Source organism: Phyllostomus hastatus, unplaced genomic scaffold (assembly GCF_019186645.2).
Source record: "Phyllostomus hastatus isolate PE091 unplaced genomic scaffold, TTU_PhHast_1.1 phas_contig_40, whole genome shotgun sequence".
NCBI classification, from domain to species: Eukaryota; Metazoa; Chordata; class Mammalia; order Chiroptera; family Phyllostomidae; genus Phyllostomus; species Phyllostomus hastatus.
The window spans coordinates 33,678,487-33,694,637 of NW_025333872.1; the positions used below are offsets into that span (position 1 = coordinate 33,678,487).

The following is a 16,151-nucleotide window of genomic DNA, read 5'->3' on the forward strand; positions in this document are numbered from 1 at the left end:
GTTTCTCTCTCTTTCTCCCTCCCTTCCCTTCTCTCTAAAAATACATACACAAAATCTTAAAAAAAAAAAAAAAGAAAAAGAAATAGATTTTCTTACAAAAGCAGTTAAACTGGATCCATTAATTTTAGTTTTCATCATCCACAAACTCATGAACACTCTAAATCTGACATGCCAAATGATGTTTTAAAAAACTTTGCAAAAAATGAAAACAGAGGAAAAATTCTCTGCATTATTTTAAATAAAAATTAAAATAGGGATCTTGCCAAATAACTATATAATAATTCCTTCTCCACAACTTAGGTGCTCTTTTCCCAACTCATCCATTTTAACCATCTTTCAAGCTATTACTGAAATTCATCTTTTATTGCAAAGCTTGAAGTGTTGACTCTAGCACCAAATGCTCTTCCATTTATATTATGACTGTATTTATCCTCTATAGATAATTTTGGACAAAGAAGGCATTCAATAAACATATGTGACTGATTGGTGGGCATATTATTCACCTATAGATTATCTTTTAATATAAGGCTTTTTCCCCCAATTGTGACTGCCATCTAGTAAGCACTAAATGGACAGTATGCACTATAGTTTCTCACTTGAATTTAGTCCCAAAGATAATTAAATATGTATACAAAAACTATTTAACCTAGATTTAGCGCCTAGCAATTATACCCCAAAATGGATGAAATACAAATATCTCAGCTATATAGTACAAAATATCAGTATTTAGTGTTTCATCCACATATGATAAATGTTTGTATATTTAAAATGTATATTTGAAAGCAAAAAAAAAATAAAATCTTGGGGAATGGTGAGGAGACATGTAGAAGAATGGTTTGCAAGTTCTAATGCAATAAATAATTCAAGAAATAATTACATTATGCTTACATGTTCTTTTACTACATCCATCATTTTATATTCTAATAGAGGATCTCTCCTGCTGTTAGGATAAAAGTTCTATGCAACAATCTATTTCAACTTCTAAAAATATCCACAAGATAAGCTTTAACAATTGTTAAATAGCATATTTAAGCTTAAACTGGTTATTAAAAAGTTAACAAAAGTGAATGAGTTTCTAATAAGCCCTGACACATTTTTCCTTATGCACAGAAATGGCTGGTAAAGACATCCTCCAGTGCTTTGACTCCAAGCTGATTTAGAGAAGGAATCACACAAAACCAATCATCAACTGTTCTGCCAAACAAGAAAGCAAATGATCATATGCACACACTAAGAATCAGTAACACTTCAAGCTTACCTGTCTATTCTGTAAGAATATAAGTAATGACATAGAATACAAATGTTGACAGTGTTACCAAGATGTAGTTCAATTCCCTCCATCCAAAATTTAACAAAATTCTTGAAATGTCAGATTTTACTAAAATATGTAACATTGCCAAAATTACTTAAAATGAATTTGTTTATAAAGACCATTTGGAAAATCAAGGTTGATGATGTATTTTTCTAGGCAAAAAATACATCCCTTAAGTAAAGAGAAAAAATGTTACTGCTCTCTTAAACACAGTTTTTACTAAATCTATATTTAAACTGGGATTAAATCTTCACTTTCATTTTGGTAGTCAACTGGAAAAAAGAAGAAAATTCTTTCACAAAGTTACTTGACAGTCAACTTTTCAAGTAAAACTTTCCAGAAACATAATATTAAGTGCAATGTATTTACAGTTAAAACTATATTCCATACTACCCTTTATTATGTTTCACTACCACTTAATACTGAGCGTCTATAGTATGACTATATCCTAAGGGAGAAGGTATTTAGCCAAGACCTTGCTCTCAAATCAGAAACTTGTGTTAACAGTGCTAAAAGATATGACCTGCAGAGAGAGCAGTATGCAGAGTTCCCAGGTAATAAGTTTGTAATTCAAACTTGATACAGGGAGTTAGAGAAGAAAATATAAGTATAGTTCAATAGTTATAGTTCAACTTGAAGAGGCTGAATATAACTATATTCAAACAGTTACAGTTCAACTTAAAGAAAGCCTGACCAAACAGAAAGGTAGAGAATTTCTACAGAAGTAGAAAGGGGGACATTCTAGGATTTCCACTTAGTAAATTCACATTTTATTTTACTATACCATTTGCATAATGTCTATTTCCCTTATGGGATATTAAGTACCTTAAAAACAGAAATTGTTAAATATTTCCCACAACTGAATCTAGAGACTTTTATATAAAATGTATACAAATGAATATTGGTTAATAATAACCAATATTTCAATCAATCATATACAAGATGATTCAATTTAATTTATAGTTTTATGGCAGAAAGGCAAATGGCAATTATTCACTTTCTAAAGAAGTTGTTAGACTAATTGGATATGAGTAAAAAAGGAAATGTTTCTTGGATTATAGGAACTTCTTAAATTTTATTAAACTAAAACATCAATTTTCTAAATGAGCATAGTTAAACAGATATAAGAGGTCACAAAGGAGTAAGTTCTTTACATGACATTAGAATAGTTTAACCTTAAATCAAATAGCATATATGGCTTTGGTTTAAAAGTACATTTATTTTCATAAGTATAGTGACAGGAAATATTCTTAAATTCAGCCTGCCAAAGAAAATCTCTATTATCTTCACTTGGCATAAATCCTTTCTTACCCTCCAGGGCCAGTTAAAATGTAACCACCTTGACTTCTGACCAAGATATAGGTAGATACATGGTGCTTCCTTGCACAACCAAAAGAAGGACAAAAACAAATTTAAAAACAAGAAATATCCAAAACCGCCAGAAAAATCTAACTGTATGGAAGTCCAACAATCAAAGAGTTAGAAACATTCATCCAGACTAGTAGGAGGGGCGGAGATGGGCAGAGGGAGTGAAGAGGACCCCCAGCAAAGTGGCAATGCATCAGCTGGAGGACCAGGGTGATCGAGGCAGTGGCTGGCGGAGTGGGCAGTCCCACATTTGTGTGTGGCTAATCAGGAGGAACAACTAGGGAGTGAGACAGACCACAAAACCCAGGGTTCCAGCATAGGGAAATAAAGCCTCAAAACCTCTGGCTGTAAAAATCTGTGGTGGTTGGGGTGGTGGGAGAAACTCCCAGCCTCACAAGAGAGTTCGCTGGAGAGACCCATGGGGTCCTAGAATGTACACAAAACCACCCACCTGGGAATCAGCACCAGAAGGGCCAAATTTGCTTATGAGTATCAGAGGAAGTGACTGAAAACCGTGGGAGAGCTGAACAAATGGCACTGTTCTCTCTCAGAGCCCTCCCCCACACACAGCATCACAATGCAGCAATGTGGGTTGCCCCGCCCTGGTGAATACCTAAGGCTCCACCCTTTACTACATAACAGGTGTGCTGAGACAAAAAATATGGCCCAAATGAAAGAACAGATCAAAGCTCCAGAAAAAATACAACTAAGCAATGAAGAGATAGCCAACTTATCAGATGCACATTTCAAAACACTGGTAATCAGGATACTCACAGAAATGGTTGCCATTGGTTGCAAAATAGAGGAAGAAGTGATGGCAATGAAAAGTGAAATAAAAGAAAATGTACAGGGAACCAACAGTGAAGGCAAGGAAAGCAGGACTCAAAATCAATGGAGTGGACCAGAAGGAAGAAAGAATCAAACAGAAAAGAATGAAGAAATAAGAATTCAAAAAAATGTGGAGAGGCTCAGGAACCTCTAGGACAACTTTAAATGTTCCAACATCTGAATCAATGGGGTACCAGAAGGAGAACAGGAAGAACAAGAAATTAAAAACTTATTTGAAAACATAATGAAGGAAAACTTCTCCAATCTGAGGAAGGAAATAGACTTCCAGGAAGTCCAGAAAGCTCAGAGAGTCCCAAAAACCTTGGACCCAAGGAAGCACACACCAAAGCACATCATAATTACATCACCCAAGATAAAAGATAAAGACAGAATCTTAACATAATGCGTACTGCATAGAAATCTCTAAGACATACACCAGAGACCACATGTTTTGGGGCAAACTGCATGTTATTTAAATCATCATAACTACAGCTCATAATGCACTTTAGGTGTTTTTCAATAATTGTAACATTTTTATTTACAAAAACAATTAAACAACTAATTAGACAATTAAAGGTCCTAATACTTTTTTAATGTATGGTACTGCGTAAAACATTTTCCTCTATGAAGAGAGACCAAACAAAATTTACAGCAGTGTCTAGATTCCATAGTCCTTTTTCCATGGGCGGCACAAACTCTGCAGGCTCTCTCAGGAAATTTTTTCTTTCCACCTGCTGGAATACACATAGGTTCATGCTGCTTCGTATCACCTGACAACCTTTTGGGTGGATCTTTATGAGGTGCTCTCCTTGCACCCCCAGGGGAAGGGCTGGACAGATTTGTCTCTGGTTCTGGAGAGCCTTCATTATTGTCATCCGTTATCCAGTCTCTCGCCACTGATAGCAGAAACTGTTCTTCATTTCCTCTTGCCCCTTGTTGATAGTTTCTATTTCCTTTTTCATATTGATATCATTTGCAGTGAGCTCATTGAGCTTCCTGACAATCATTGCTTTGAACTCAGTATCTGATAGTTGAGTTGCCTCTATTTCATTTAGCATTCTTTCTGAGGCTTCCTCCTTTCCTTCCATTTGGGAATTGTTTCTTTGTCTTCCCATTGTTTGTGAGACTCTTCTGACAGCAGAAACTGATTATACTTCATTTTTGCTTGTGGATTGAGGCACGAGAAACACTAGAAAACTCGTGAGCAGTCCTAACAGCTGGCACATGAAACACAAGAAAACTCGTGAGCGGTATGCAATGCATTAAAAGCAGCAAGAGACAAGGAGACAGTTACCTTTACAAAGGAATGCCCATAGGACTATCGGTTGATTTCTCAAAAGAAAATTTTCAGGCAAGGGGCTGGAAAGAAGTATTCAAAGTCATGAAAGGCAAGGACCTACATCCAAGATACCTCTATCCAGCAAAGCTGTCATTTAGAATGGAAGGGCAGATCGAGAGCTTCCCAAATAAGGTCAAGTTAAAGGAGTTCATCATACCAAGCCCTTATTATATGAAATGTTAAAAGGACTTATCTAAGAAAAAGAAGATCAAAGCTATGAAAAAAGTAAAAGGACAACTCACAACTATCAACAACCAAACCTAAAAAAACAAAAACAAACTAAGCAAACAACTACAACATGAACAAATTCACAGAAATGGAAATCATATGGAGGGTTATCAGCAGGGATGGGGAGTGGGGGTGAATGGGAGAAAATATACAGGGAATCAGAAGCATAAATGGTAGGTGCAAAACAGGGAGAGGTTAATAATAGTATGGGAAATGAAAAAGCAAAGAACTTATTTCTATGACTCATGGACATGAACTAAGATAGGGGAATCATGGTGGGAGGTGGATACAGGGTGGAGTGGAATAAAGGGGAGAAAAAATGGGACAGCTGTAATAGCATTATCAATAAAATATATAAAATTTATAAAAAAATGTAACCTCCTCTAGCAAGACTGTAGTGAATTACAAAAGCAACCTAACTGGTTGTCTTGCAACATTACTCCTCTGCTCTAAACTACAATGGTCTTCATTGTATTCAGAGTAACAACAAATTCGTTATATATCAGTCTACCAAGGCCCTAAAAAATCTTGCCTACTGTCACCTCTCTGACTTTACCTCCTTCCTCCCCCACCCCTATTTAGCCTGCTCCAGCCACACTAATCTGTCCTATTTTTTCTAACATATTGGCTATGTTCCTAATTTAGACCCTCTGTATTGGCTATTTCCTCTAACTAGAATACTCCCCCCACATATGGCTAATTCCTTGACCACTTTCAGATCTGTCAACAAGGCCTAACCTGATCAACTCACTGAAAACCGTAAACAATTCCCTTCTACCACCACCTATAACTCCTAATCCACCTTTATGTAGCTCTATATTTGTTCTTTTTCTATCATTTATCAGCTGATGCTATATACTAATTTGTTTATTATGTTCACTATTTATTTCCTGCCTCCTCCACAACATAATGAGCTCCATTTGGGCAGGATTTCTATGTTCTGCTCTTTGATTAGCCTAAGAGCTGATAGTGGTGGCTGGCACTTGGTAGTATATTTGGTGAATTTAATGAATAAATGAAATGTTAATAAAACAATTGGATTTAGGAATAAAACAAAAATGAAGGATTTCTTTATCAATAGGATTATAGAGGTAGAATATCTCTAAATAGTTTTTCATTTCAAATGCCATGCTAAATGGGTTTAACCTGGAGGGAAAGAAAGAAGTAAATATATTTACTCAATTGTCTGAGTAAATAGACCAGTAAATGAAATAAATGTCCCAGAAATCACTGTTATTCACGTGGAATATCAATCTATTTAAAGTCTGGAGAGAAAAGAGGAGCAAATAGAAACATGTGATGTGTAGCAAAATCATTCAGAACAGTCTTTGAAGCAAAGTCTATCTGTACAAGTACACAGAACTAACGACTAGCAAGAAACAAAAGGGCTATGATTTCTTCATGTTAGGTATAACTGAGTATACATCTAACCAGTACATTCTTATCTATTACTTCTCAACATACTAGAATCAAATTTTATCAAATCAAATTTTATCACAAGTCAATTCTTCCTAATTCATACCTAATTATTTTTAAGAATTGATTTATTCCTCTAATCATAATACAAATGCATAATCAATGTAAAAAACACAAAAACGAAAAATCTGTAATTCTATCACCTAAAGCATTCACTTTTAGAATTTTGCAAAGGTTTCCCTCATAACTAGCATTTTAACAGCTTGCTATATTCCTTAATGAAATAAGATCAAGGCTTTAAGTTTAAAATTTGACATTGACTTCAAGCAAGTTTCTCTCATTTTTAAATTCTCCAATTAGATTTGTAGGAACATTTTTCACAATATACATTGCTTTCATATTGTGGTTTTTTTTAAAAAATTTCATGATTTTAAATCTTACATGGTCAATTCTATCAATATTTTTCCTTTTGTTTGTAATTTCTTCTATTGCTTTAATATGAAGAGTCCTCTTACCAGTCAACAGTACAATAAATATCCATTTACACTTTTTAAAATTTTTTGTTTTAAATTTCTAATTCCTTAATATAGCTGGAGTTTTAGTATATATTAGGAGGTATAACTCTAAAACTTTGGAAAAAATATTTTTCTCCCCCAAATAATCAACCATTTGCTCCAGACTTTTCATTTACTAATCCTTCTCTCTTTCATTAAGTTGTGATTAAATAATCTTATATACATATTTTTGTGTCAGGTCACTGACAACATGATTATTTATATGCCAGTACTAAAATGTTAATTTTATATCTGATAATATTTTAATATTCTTCATTATATGTTCATTTTCAAATGTTTTAAGTCTTGATTACTTATTATCTAATTTGAGGATCACTTTAGTTTTTTAAAAAAATCAATTTGTTAGAAATTTACTTATAAATAACTGACATTTTTCTCTCCAGGAACCTGATGCTTTCTTCCTATGCCTGGGATCAAGTTTTTGATACAGATGATTTTACAAAAAGATAAAAATAAAGTTACCTTAGTTTTTCTTCACCATACAAATCTGTACCATTTGAACCAAGTTTTGGGGTAGGGAAAGGGTAGCTGCTAGAAAATAGCATATGCAAGAACAATAGTAACAATTTCTTTTAGGACATTACAAAAATACGTAACAAAATCTCTAAAAATAAGAAATAAATGAAGCAGAAATACCATCACCGCCTTCCAAAATTTTTTTCTCCTTCTGCTAAGTACTTTGTAAAATGGACAAGGACACATGGTACAACTGAAATAAACTATTGAAGATCAAAATTAACCATTGTGTAAAAAGCTGAGTTGGAAAATTTTAAATTACTATGAATTAAAAAAAGGCAGGTTAGTTTTTTGTTAATTTGTAACTGTTAATAATATTTTAGCTAATTTTTATTAAATTCAATTTGTATTATATTTTAACTAATTTTATTCTGTGATTCTAGTTAGACTTGAAAAGCTCCCAGAGTTTCTGAAAATAAAATGCAGAAATATTTATAATCAATAACACAGAAAAATTCCTAAATTAAAGTACAAAAGAGTAAATTCTGGATAATCAGTACCTAGATTTCATTTTAATCTCCACAATCTGTGTTAATAAAGGCTTTTTCAATGTAAGGTTAATAAGTCATTAACTATTAAACAAGAGTTTAGAAACCAATAAAACTAAACTATAAAAAAATATTATAAACATGTAAGCAAGACCACATAGAAATTCCAAACTGATTTACCCTTTAGATGGGATATTGCTTCCAGGACACCCTGTAAAGATACTCAAGTCCCTTATATAGAGTTGCATTTACACACACACACACACACACACACACACACACACACACACACCCCCTACACATACCCTGCTGTGTACTTTAAATCAGCAGTCCCCAACCTTTGTGTCATCAGGGATCATTTTAGTCAAAGACAATTTTTCCACAAACCAAGGCTGGGGGGATGATTCCAGCACATTATATTCAAACTCACCCCCTACTGTGCAGCCTGGCTTCTAAAAGGCCCTGACTGATACCAGTCCATAACTAGGAGGTTGGGAACCCCTGCTTTAAATTATCTCTATATTACTTATACCAAAGATAGTGTAAATGCTATAGAAATAGTCGATGTATTGTTTAGTAAGTAATGACCAAAATAAGGTATGTTATGTTCACTACAGATGCAACCATCATAGACCTAACTACATAGTACATATCAGCAAGGTAACATTATTTCTCAAATACTTCTGGTCTGTGGTTGGGTGAATCCACGGATTCAAAACTGGCAGATATGAAGAATGGACTGTAGTTTTCCCAACAAAATAATGCTATATCCATGACCAGGTAATACTAAATTAAAATGACCACCCAAGTTCATTTGAAGTCCAAAAAGTTGTCTATATGTATGGTGTTGGTCATTTCAAAATTTCCATTGAACAAATATATTGTGTGGAATAACATTTTTTTAAAGATTTTATTTATTTATTTTTAGAGAGGGAAGGGAGGGAGGGAGGGAGGGAGAGAGAGAGAGAGAGAGAGAGAGAGAGAAACATCTATGTGCGGTTGCTGGGGGTTATGGCCTGCAACCCAGGAATGTACCCTGGCTGGGAATCGAACCTGGGACACTTTGGTTCCCAGTCCGCACTCAATCCACTGAGCTACGCCAGCCAGGGGAATAACATTTTGATAAAGCACAAAATTTTATTCATTTTAAAGAACCACAAAAATATTCTAATAAAAAGAAGATATGACTGTGAGAGTCAAAAATAGTCATAAAATTCACTAAAAGAGAAGTTATGACAAAGCCAGGAGTCAAATACCATGGGAAAATGGCTATGAAGAGAAAAGTCAACAGGGCTTAGAGCTAGAAAGAAGTTCTTCCTAGAAAGACTTTAAGAATGTGATGGTAAAAAAAGGATTATCTGTTGCAATTAACAATGTGGATAAATGTAAATATACAATACACAATGTGGGGAGAAAAAAGGCTATAGAAGACTATTATGATGTATTGCAGGTTTGGAAAATATTTAATAGAGTGCTTTTCCTCATGCCAAGCACTGTTCAAGGTGCTTTACATACCTTCTCATTTAATCTTTGCCCATCTTTTTACGGTTGGCACTACTATTATCTCAAATAAAGTAATATTCCTTATCAACAAGAAAACTGAATGACAAAATGTAACTTTCCCAGAGATGAAGTCCAGGAGTGCACACACTCCATGCTGGCTAGGTAGACAAAAATTAAAAAAAAAAAAAAAGACTGAAAGGAAACATACCGATGTATTAAAAGCAGATAACCAGTGAGACTGACTGATGCGTAAGCTGTTCTCTATTTTACAAGTTTTCTCCACTGAGCATATATTCATTCTGATTAAATTTTTAATTATATAACATATAGCTCAATCTACCTCAAGGAACGCAAAATACCAATATGAAAAACCTAATTTGTCTAAAGAGATTAACTTATATTCAAGATGGAGAAAAATGGGCCCACAGATAAAGATACAAGGAATTTAAGTTTATTTAATCATAAAAAGAAAAACAAAGACTAAGGTGTATTAAAGTATCTGAATGTATATACACTGCAGAGACTAACCACTGCCTATCTGACAGTGGATTGAATGATATGCTACAAAGAAATCACATCTAGTTTGATTCAAACCCATAATACAAAGGGACATCAATTTGGTATATAACTTCTGTTTCTAATACACTGAAGATAGTTTAAATTCAATATTATTTGGGAAAGAATTGTATAAGAAATAATTTTTAATATTTAATTCACTATAAGAGACACAACTGAAAAGCTTACCACAATAATCTTTTTGAGGTCACTAGCCAGAGATAATCTGAGAAATAATTCAATACAGGTTGGTTTATTTCTACAGCACCATCTTGTCTCTATATCATCCTGCACCAAACTAACAATTGCCCAACAGAAGAACAAGACAAATAAAATAACAACTATAATAAACAAAAGTCCCAACTTTAGTTAAAATAGAAAGGGTTGCAACGTCAAAAGGATAATTCTGTAATCAGCTGTTTGTCTACAAAAAAAAAAAAAAAGAAGACAAATGAGAATGAAGGGTAAAAGGAAATAATCACCCAGGCAACACCATGCCCATGAGAGCTTCTCTCATTTTACTACTGTAACTAACATAATTACCATACACAGTAGTTATCCTCCAAATCTTTACATAGTTAATTTTGATGTTAGTTGTATCTCCTATTGGAAAGACACCATGTTTTTAAGATTTAGCATACACCACAAAGATGAATGTCTGAAACACAAATACTAACTGATATAAAATACAAAAAGCAATGATGACTGCAAAAGTTAGGCAAAACATCATGAACCCAATATGTAACAGGCACCAAAACAAAACACACATTACAATACTAGGATTGTAATTTACTAGAATTATATAATTACTTGTTTGATTTGTATTTTTCTGCCTCCTTTTTTCTTCTCTGGAAACTAATCTGATGGTACTTCAAAAAATATACTACAATGATATAATATTTTCATAGTTTTTAATAAAAATATATTTAAAAGCTCTGGCTGGCGTAGCTCAGTGGATTGAGCACGGGCTTCGAACCAAAGTGTGGCAGGTTCGATTCCCAGTCAGGGTACATGCCTGGGTTGCAGGCCATGACCCCCAGCAACCGCATATTGATGTTTCTCTCTCTCTCTGTCTCCCTCCCTTCCCTCTCTAAAAAAATAAATAAAATCTTTAAAAAATATATTGTAAAAAACTGTATAGTTTTGCTTTATGTCAAATATTTTAATCATTCAGTTTTCCATCAATGAACATTTATAGAGTACCTATTTGGGCCAAGTATGGTATAAGGGATATGGCAGGAAAAAAACAAAGACAAAGCACATACTCTCTTGGAGAAGGGAAGACAGATGTGAAACAATGACTTACAACAAAAGGTGTCATCAAATAAAAGGTATAAGGAAATTTTAAAATACAGGGTCCTAAACATTAGCGGGGAGGAGGTTATCGAGGAGTTAGTATAGACTTCTCTGAAAAACTGACATTTAAACTGAAAAAGTTCAGCCTTTATAAAAAAGATTTTATTTATTTATTTTTAGAGAGAGGGAAAGGGAGGGAGAAAGAGAAGGAGTAAAACAGCAATCAGTTGCTCCTTGTGCACACCCTCACTGGGGACCAAACCTGAAACCTAGGCATGTGCCCTGACCAGGAATGGAAACGGTGACCTTTCACACTTTGAGGGACAATGCCTAACCAACTGAGGAACATCAGTCAGGGCAAAAGTTCAGCCATTTTGTATTGAAAAATGAACAACAAAAGAATGCTGGTAGGAGGGAAGCATACTTTAGGTCAAGGAAAAAACATGTGCGATGGTCTGAAGCTGCAAAGAGCACAGCATTCAAGCAACCTAAGAAATCTGGGTATTTTTAGCATACAGAGTACAGAGGGATAACTGTCAAAAAAGAGACTGAGAAGGTAGAGGGCACTCTATTGAATACTTTCTAAGGTATGGTCAAGCATTTTGGACTATTTCCCAAGAACAGTAAGTTGAAGGCTTATAGGAAGAAAGAAGTGGGAGTAATATAATAAGACAGCTTTGAGGTAATTGCAGTTTTATCTCGACTTCCATGAGAACAGATCAGAAGGGATATCAGAAGGGATTATAACTAAAAGCAAAAGCTGATTTTGCAAAAGAAATCGGAGGTTTCCAAAAAAATAAAATTTTACTTTAGAAAAAATTCATCCCTCTGCAAACAAGATTCTTAAAGTTTGCTCAAGAAACTGAAGATATCAATTTGAAAGAAAAGAATGTATGTGTTACTGTTCCTAGAGTTCAGATTCTGAGGCAAATGGCTCCTATAACAAAATCAATACAGGCACACAGCATTTCATTGTGCTTTGCTTTACTGTGTTTTAGGTGTCATGATTTTCACAAATTAATGGAAAGACTTTCTACCAGCAAAAAGATTATAACTCGTTTTACTGCGACAGCCACTTTACTGCAGTGATCTGAAGCTGAACTTGCAATATCTCCAAGGTATTCTTACAAGTGGACACAGATGGTATAAGATTAAAGCACAAAGAATTTCAGAAGGCAAAAAGATGCTATATAAATGCATAAGATCAGAGATAAAACAACCAACAATATAAATGAATTTTAGTTACCTCCATTAAGTTTGTTTCCTCATTAATGAAAGTGGGAGTATTTTCCAGAGTTGTTAAGAGAAGCAAATGAGACAAATGTTTGTAAACTCAAAGATATTTTATACTAAATTCTATAGACTGTCCTTAAACAATCAAATCCTTTTCCCTTTTTTAATCCCAATGTTCATAGCAGTGTTATTTACAATAGCCAAGTGCTGGGAATACCCTAAGTGCCCATCAGTAAATGAGTGCATCAAAAAACTGTGGTACATTTACACAATGGAATACCATGCAGCAGAAAGAAAGGAGCTCCTCCTACCCTTTTCGACAGCATGGATGGAACTGGAGAGTATTATGCTAAGGGAAATAAGCCAAGAGCTGAAAAACAAATACCATATGATCTTGCCTATAAGTGGAACCTAATCAACAAAACTAACAAACGAACAATATAGAACCAGAGACTTGGAAATAAAGAACAAACTAACAGTGACCAGGGGAGGGGGGAGGGGAAAGGAGAAGGGTCAAGTCAAAAAACATGTATAAAGGACCCATGGACAAAGAGAACCTGGTGGCAGTAGGACTGAATGTGGAAGGGGGGGAGGTAGGGGAGAATAATAGGGGAAATATAGGGACAACTGTAATTGAACAATTAAAAAAGAAAAAACAAAATCTCTGTTCAATGAGATTTACTTTAGTAAGATGCAAGGATTGAGGGAAATACCACTGAATGGAGTTGTTTTTAACTTTTAAAAAAGATTTTTGAGTGAAATCATTTTTCCCCTGCATCTTCTTTAAGGAGCTTAACAAATTACTTATCTGTTCATACAGCAATAAATATCTACTCAGCCTGATCACGAACTTCTCAATTTCAGTATGCCTAGGAATATGTTAAATCCTTAACTTCAAAGGTTTCCTGAAGAAATCCTTAACTTCAAAGGTTCCCTGAAGAAATTCAAATTAAAAAGTTAACTGTATGAGGAAAATGTTAATTTGCTTTACTTACAGAGATATGAAACTCAACATCGAACCTAATAATTAGTCCGGAAAAAATACGTAACACAAACTAAAAAGGGAAATGGCCAATGCTTCCTAATTTCTACTGGAACTGCTTGTAAGACACATCACTTAGTGTGTGTGTGTGGGGGGAGTGCTCAAAATAAATTTCATCTTACTATTTAAAAAAGAAAATAGAACTCAGCAATAAGAGCAACAATGTCAACTCACCTAAAACTGTCAATCTTCAAGTGTCCCCTTTTCATAATCAATCATAATTCAAAAAGAAATTCAAGCAAAAGAAAAATATAAGTAGTGTCTTTTATATGTTTGGTACTTTGGTATAATGAAAATTAGCTTTGTTTTCCTTAAAAATCAAAAGCTTGCCCTGGCCAGGTGGCTCAGTTGCCTAGATCATCAGCCCATGCACCAAAAGGTTGCAGGCGTAATCCTGGGTCAGGGAACATACCTAGGTTGTACGATCAATCCCTAGCTGGGGTGCGTGCAGAAGGCAACCCATCAATGTGTCCATCTCTGTCTCTCTCTTTCCTGGCTCCCTGTTTCCCTCCCTCTCTAAAATCAATAAAAATATACCCTCTAGTGAGGATTTCAAAAAAAAAATCAAAAACACATTTTAGAAGTCTCTCACAGTTACCTATTCTTAGGGAGCAGAAAACAAAAAGCAGTGGGACCTGGACAGCAAAAACAGAGTTAAAAAAGACAATCTGTGTCAAGTGGATATATGAATATCATTATAAACTTTTCTTATCCCACCTACTTCATCAATTACCTACTGCCTCTTCATTTAATATTTACTAATGCTGAGGAGTTGAGTCCATAAAGAGCAATAAAACAATCTCTCCCCTCGAGGCCCTAGTAGTATAGTACAAAAAACAAAAGTAAATAAGTGAGTATCATTCAGGGGCTAGATTAAAAAACATAGCTAAGTCAGAAATAACTGTACAACAATACAAATCATAAAACTGCAAGACTAGAAAAGCAGGTCATAAAAGGGTAAAAGAAAATAAATTTTCAAAGAAAAAATGGTTCCTGAGAAAATAACAGGTTAAAATAAGTATATTTAAATAACTGATGAGTAGATACCTAAGGATAAAGTACTGAGGCAGAAAAGCTGTAAGACCAAATTGAGAATATTAAGGAAAGTATAAATAAATAGGAAAGAAATCACAGATTATTATAATCTTATAATTTACTGAATAATGTCAAATGTTAAATTACAGCCCTGGCTGGTGTGGTTCAGTGGACTGAGTGCTTGCCTGAGAACCAAAGGGTTGGCTGCTGAATTCCCAGTCAGGGCACATGCCAGGTCCCCAGTAGGGAAAATGTGAGAGGCAACCATAAGCTGATATTTCTCTCCCTCTCTCTCTTCCTTCCCCTCTCTCTTAAAGTAAATAAATAAAATTTTAATAAATAAATAAAAAATAAATTACATATCTATTAAATATTGCAGATTTACAATGATATACAACAATCTTTCTAATTAGTAAGAAATATAATCACATGAGGCAAAATTAACCCTGTCACTCAAGATCCTAGCACAGTGCCAGATATTTAGCAATTGCAGAATAAGTCAAATACAACACTGGAAATATGGTAAAATATAACATAAGAATGAGAAAACAACTTTCTCTTCAAAAGAGTGCTCTTTAAAAAAAATTATTACCAACGTAATTCATGAAATGATAATTACAGGAAAAACAAGCAGAAGTAACATTTCTTGTCATATACTTTGTGCCTTACTTCGCTACCTCATTTAGGCCTCCAAATAACCAGATTTGATAGTTATTTTTCCCATCCTAGAGATAAAGAAGTTAAAGAGCTGAAAAATAATTTGCCTAAGGCACGTACCTTCACTAAAACAGAGTCAAGATTTATAGCCTAATTTTTACTGAATCCTTGTTGCCCTTTGTTCAAATCAGTTTTCTTGGAGAAAATTATGAAGGCAGACAAGATCTAAGAATTGTTTAATGTATAGGTTTGATGGCATCAACTGGATGTTTGTGTAGTAACGCTATTTTTCAAGGCAAAGTAGCTTCTTAACACTCACACATTACTCCTTTTTATCCCGATCAACCCAGACTGAAACCTTGCTGCAGAAGCAGTAAGTAAAACAACAAAGACAAGGAAGTAAGTAGGAAAAATAAACAAACAAAAAGATCAGATATGGATAACCTAGAAATCAAAAGTTTACTTTGATAACATGGTAAACATAATTAAAAAAATATGAACAAGGCAACTCACAAAAGATTGCTTTAATTCATTACACTCTTTTTTATAAGATAAACATGCATTAAACAAATCTCCACATTTAACTTTAAAAACAACTTTAATGTATCTAAGTATCTTCTGTCCTGGTCTTCCCTAACCCATGCCACTTATTATTGAAGTAGGGTTTATTATTGTGGGTAAAAAGTAAATTATATCTGAAATAAAAAGTAAATTATATCTGAAAACAGGCATAATATGTGTAAGAAGGTTAGAGAAAGGA

At 34.1% G+C, this 16,151-nt stretch overlaps 1 protein-coding gene across 1 annotated transcript in view; it reads right to left on the minus strand.

Annotated features, from left to right (window-relative positions):
- Positions 1 to 16,151, minus strand: part of LOC123822186 (pleckstrin homology domain interacting protein) — a 140,537-nt gene that overhangs the window by 102,817 nt on the left and 21,569 nt on the right. The gene's annotated exons all lie outside the window — the stretch shown is intronic.